We start from the raw sequence: 5,809 nt of genomic DNA on the forward strand, positions 1-5,809 counted from the left end.
AGGTTGCTGTGAGCTGTGATGCCACAGTACTCTACCTAGGGCGACAGCTTGAGGCTCTGTCTCAAAAAAAAAAATTAAAAAGGACACCTTCAGGATCCATGTGCCCAGACGTGACCACAAGTGTGCCTTCCAAAAGTGTTCCAGCTGTCTGCTCACCAATTCTTGATGTTCCCCCCGCCCCCCTCCCACACACACATGGAACAGCTTAAAGCTAGTGGAAAAACAGTGGCTCAAGTCGCAGTTCTGCCAGCTGTGTGATCTCCGGCTGTTCAGTCACCTTCTCTAAGTCTCTATATCATCTTCTATTAAATGGGGGAGGGAGCTTCCTCTAATTATCCTTTCCAACTCAGAATTATCATAAGGAAAGCTAGTATATACAGAGTGGACTTTACAGAATTGACTCATTAAATCCCCCAAATCCAGATGTCTTTGTTTTCTGTCGCTTAGAATGTAATACCTGAAACTGGGTAATTTACATGTAAATTCCCTTTCTTTAGTAAACTTCTTACAGTTATGGAGGCCAAGAAGTGCAAGGTTGGGTGGTGCCCATAGCTCAGTGAGTAGAGCGCCAGCCACATACACTGAGGCTAGTGGGTTCGAACCTGGCCTGGGCCTGATAAACGACAATGACAACTGCAACAAAAAATAGCCAGGCGTTGTGATGGGTGCCTGTAGTCCCAGCTACTAGGGAAGCTGAGGCAAGAGAATCGCTTAAGCCCAAGAGTTTAAGGTTGCTGTGAGCTGTGATGCCATGGCATTCTCCTAAGGGCAACATAATCAGACTCTGACCCCCCCCCCAAAAAAAAGAAGTTCATGGTCAAGGGGCCTGCATAAAGGCCTTCATACTGGTGGCACCTTTCTGCAGAGTCCAAGGCAGTGTAGGGCAGGCGTCCTCAAACCCACGGGCCACATGCGGTCCACCGAGGACATTTATCTGGCCCACCGGGCATTTTTGCCACTGCTGCCTGTCCTGCTTAGCAGCCGACTCATCCTAGGGCCCACAGTCCAGCCCTCCAATGGTCTGAGGGACAGTGAACTGGCCCCCTGTTTAAAAAGTTTGAGGACCCCTGGTGTAGGGCATCACCTGGCTGGGTGCTAGCTCAAGTCTTTCTCTTCTTAACAAAACCACCAGTCTCACCCCATTACCGTGAGTGGAGAGTTCTTATGACCCAATCAACTCCTAAATATTGTCAACCTCTCAATATTGCCACATTGGAGATGAAATTTCACCCTAAGTTTAGAGGGGACAAATACTCAAACCACAGCATCAGACAATATGGTTTCCACAATATATGGACAAGGCAACTGAGGCTCAGAAAGGTGAAGTGACTCGCTCAGAAATTGCTAAGTGCCAGGGCCAGGATTTGACTCTTAACCACCCAGCCAACATAGGCAGTGCATGGCACAGTGGTTAAGGGTGCAGTCATTGAAGCTGGGCCGCCTGGCCGTGCAGTCCCCAGGGCATATTGTTCTCCTGTTCTGTGCCTTAGTTTCCTGTCTACAAAATGAGGTTTGCAAGAAGCTCTCCTGAGGGCTCCATGAGCCCAGCTCTGAGCTGCACATTCAAGTCTCACTTTTACACAAGGACACTGGAGAGGGAGGCTGAGTCATTTGTTCCAGGTGACTCCATTAGTTAACTTGTGCTGCTGGGACTAAAAGCTAAATGGCCAACTTCAAAGTCTCGTTTTCAGCCTTTCTTCTCCACCTTGATGTGATGCCCCAAACTCCTCGTTCAAAACCAATGCACCCCACAGGCTGCCTGACTCGTCTCCTAGTTGGGGCCTGAGCCCTGTGCCTTGTCTTTGACTCAGTCCTTTGTGGCCCCCCACAAGTGGAGTGGTCCTGACTAAGCCCTGAATGGAAATGTCACTTCAATCCATCTTTCCTTGCCAACCCTGTTGTCCCCTCCAGCCCAGACTCCAAAAGCTGAGGACAGTGGAGACCAAGTCCCTTTGTGAAATGTACACTTGCAGAAGAGCTGGATAAAAAATGCTCCCGGCCCCCATGCCCCATGGCCAAGGGGCTAGGAAGCCTTGCACGACGTGGTGGGAGACTGAAGACAGAGGTCTCTTTAGGGACAGGTGGTGGCATCACTTCCCCCACCTCAAGTCAAATGAAGGAGCATCAGAGAAGCAGAGAGCATGGCATATGTCCATTGGAATTTGGGAAATGAAGTGACTAGGGACAAAGCTTAGAGATTCCCTTTTCCCAGGAGGCTGCTTGGGAACAGCACTTTGGGAGGCAGGATGCAAATGTGAGCCTTGAAGAATGGGGCTGGTTTGAGGATTGGTTTGAAATAGGATCCTGCCTCAAAAGGATCTGAGACAGGGGAGGGGGGTGAGGCAGGGAAGGACATGGGACCCTCCCCAGAAGCCTGGTGCTGAGAGGGGCTGTAAGCCAGCTGTCAGAGGAGGCTTTGCCCAGGTAAGAACAATAGGTGGGAGATACCTAGCCATGGAGTCTCTGAGGAACTGACAGAAGTGCCCCTAATGAGAAAGGACCAGCTTCCAGGCACCTACCCCACCTGAGAGCACCTGAACCAGCCAGGTCAGACCTGTCCTGCCACCTCCCTCCCCTCCCTGCCCCAAACTCCAATCCAGAGGCACACAGTGGGATGAGGACAGCAGACCAAGCCGGGGTCCTAGAGGAGAAGCCCACCATGTCTCCTTCCCTGTCTTTGAGCTGCAGAGAGGAGAAGCTTTGAATACAGCTTGAAGTTTTGCTATTAAACTAGACTATTTTAATATTTTTTAAAAATCAGGTAAAACCCCAAGAGTGACTAAAAAAACTAGGAGATTTCCTCTAGAGGTGGGAAGACTGCCCTCAGAACAGGGTTAAGAGGCAGCCACTGGGAAAAAATAAAGTCATTTTCGCCTGCAGCTAGCCGTGCGCAACTCATTCTGTGTGTCTATTGACTGCTTCTCCTCCTAATGGGTCCTCGTAACTCTCTAGTGACGGTCCTGCCCTGCCCTGTTCAGGTCTGCCAGGTAAGCCTTTCCTGCCGTGGTCTCCATGTACAGAGACAGTAAATCCTACTGGTCGTGAGCTTGGATGTCTGGCTTTGTATCTTAGCTCCTTAGCTTAGTTGCTGAGTGACCTGAACCAAGTTGCTTGACCTCTCTGTGCTCTAGCATCACTCTGTAAAATGGGGTGGTGGTAATAGCACTCTTACTCCATTGGGGTTCTGTGAGGCTTAAGTGAATTGTCACATGGTACATTCCCAGGAACAGTGCCTATGGCACAGTAAGAGCGATCTCAGCACTAGCATTTACCATTGTCCCATGCCTTTTCCTTTCTGTAGAATCTTAGGACAGTCCCTTTCTCTTACCAGTTCTTGGTTCCTGTATCTGAAAAATAAATTGTATGTAGGTACAATTTGCTAGTAGTTGTAGCTAATGCTGGTAGCAGCAAACTTCAGAGGAGAGAGACGCAGAGAGGCCTGGACCTCCTTGAAAGGTGGGCCTGAGGACTGGCAAGTTCAGGGGCAGGAGCAGAGAGGGGCCCAGCCAGCAGGGCTTCCCACCTCACCCTGGCTTCATGTGTTTTTCCCTCTACCAGCCTGAGTCTCCCAACCTGTCCCACTTCTAGGGCTCACCTGGGGTAGTCTGAGCCAGATCAGGAAGCAGATGGTATTTGAGGAGTCACTGCCAGGCACCCTTGGTTCCTTGCTGGACACAACATGAATGGCCACCCAGGTTCCTGGTCCCTCCCCATCCCCCGCTGCCATAGGCAGGACAGGCCTGTGATACTCATTTTACAGACTAGAAAAGAAATTCCCTGAGCCCTAGAACTCAGCTTCCCTGCCTCTAAGTGCAGTGGTCTGCAGAATCCTGGGGCCATCTGAACCTGCCTTTTCTAGAGGGGCTACAGACAAGGCCACCAGCCCTTTGGGTCTCTTAGACCCAGGAAGCAAATTCATCCTGGGCATGCACTGGGTACCCGTGACCCCCATACCAAGAGGACAAGGTGCCTTCGGCCCTGATGTTGCAGGACCAAAAATGGGATGGCTGATAAGCCAAGGACCACGTGGCTGATGGGTATAGATGGGCTCCTGGGGTGGGGGCTACAGAGAGGAGAGGAGCTTCCCAGGACAGATTTGGCTGCCTCCTGATCGGGCAGGGGCAGAGCGATTGACCCTCTGAAGGAGAGAGAATGAGAATGTGAGCTTCAGAATCTGACAACGTCTGGTTCAAACATCAGCTGTACCCCCATTGACTAGGGCCTGGGCAAATGAGGAACTACAGTGCCTCATCTGTGAAGTAGATTGTAACATAGAGCCCAGAATCGCCACAGGTGAGGCAACCTAGAGGTGGGAGGAGAAACAGACCAGCAACTGGTCTGTAGGATGCCCCTGAGACAGCGGGGGTGACCCCTCCCCACCCCAGCAGCCTTATTAGCCGGCCACTCCCTCTGGTCTTTCCTTCCCAGGCTTGGATTCAAGCACACACCTTCCAGCCAACTCTCAGGGCCCCCCACAAGGAGGACACACGTTTCCTTCTCAGTTCTCGGCCTTTCCTGAGCTCGTGTGGGAACAGATGTCCTCGCTTCCTGCCCAAATCTGCGAGCTGGGTTGGCGCCTTTTGCCGCTTCCAGGGAGGCAGAAACGCCACATGGAAATCTCTGGGCTTCCCCAGACAGGAAAGCGCTCCCTTCTCTGTGAAGTAGGTTGTAATATAGAGCCCAGAATCGTCACAGGTGAGGCAACTAGTCTGTAGGATGCCCCTAGACAATAGGGGTGTCTTCCCAGACCCCCTCCTCTCTGGTCTGGGCACCCAGTTCTAGCATCCACTACTCATGCAACACTTCTGGGCCCTGCTCCCCTCTTTAGGCCCCTGGAGTATGTTGGTTGTTTTTTTTTTTTTCCTTTGAGACAGAGTCTAAACCTGTTGCCTTAGGTAGAGTGCCCTGGTGTCATAGCTCACAATAACCTCCAACTCTTGGGGACAGGCAATCCTCTTGCTTCAATTTTTTCTATTTTTAGTAGAGACAGGGGTCTCGTTTTTGCTCAGGCTGGTCTCGGGAGTTCAAGCTATCCACCCACCTTGGGCTCTCAGAGTGCTGAATGTGTTGACTGAAAGTAAGGGTAGGGACTCGGCACCTGTGGGTCAAGCGGCTAAGGTGCCAGCCACATATACCTGAGCTGGTGGTTCGAATAGAGCCCAGCCTGCCAAACAACAATGATGGCTGCAACCAAAAAATAGCCAGACGTTGTGGCAGGTGCCTGTGGTGCCAGCTACTTGGGAGGTGGAGGCAAGAGAATCGCTTGAGCCCAGGAGTTGGGGGTTGCTGTGAGCTGTGATGCCACAGCACTGTACCCAGCATGACAGCTTGAGGCTCTGTCAAAGAAAGAAAGAGAGGAGAGAGAGAGAGAGGGAGGGAGGGAGGGAGGGAAAGGAAGGTAAGAAAGGGCAACTAGGGAGGAAGTCACCGCAGATACCTGGGAAACTAAAGGCACAGGAGTTAAAAAGGAAGTTAACATTTATTGAGCACTTAATATATGCTAGGACTAAATGAGAAAGGGTACAGGGTATCCTTGATACCTACTAAGTGTCAGCTCTGTGCCAGGCCCTGGGAATACCAGGCAGCATGATGAGAATCCTTGGGAGAGATTTTGCACATGACATCTAGTCTTAATATATATATAATAAGTTTTTTTTGAGACCAAGTCTCATTCTGTCACTGTGGGTAGAGTGTCATGGCATCATCATAGCTCACAGCAACCTCAAACTCTTTTTTTTTTTTTGAGACAGAGCCTCAAGCTGTCCCCCTGGGTAGAGTGCCATGGCATTACAGCTCATAGCAACCTCCA

The sequence above is a fragment of the Otolemur garnettii genome, unplaced genomic scaffold (genome assembly GCF_000181295.1).
Source record: "Otolemur garnettii isolate 467f Iridium unplaced genomic scaffold, OtoGar3 scaffold00007, whole genome shotgun sequence".
Taxonomy (NCBI): domain Eukaryota; kingdom Metazoa; phylum Chordata; class Mammalia; order Primates; family Galagidae; genus Otolemur; species Otolemur garnettii.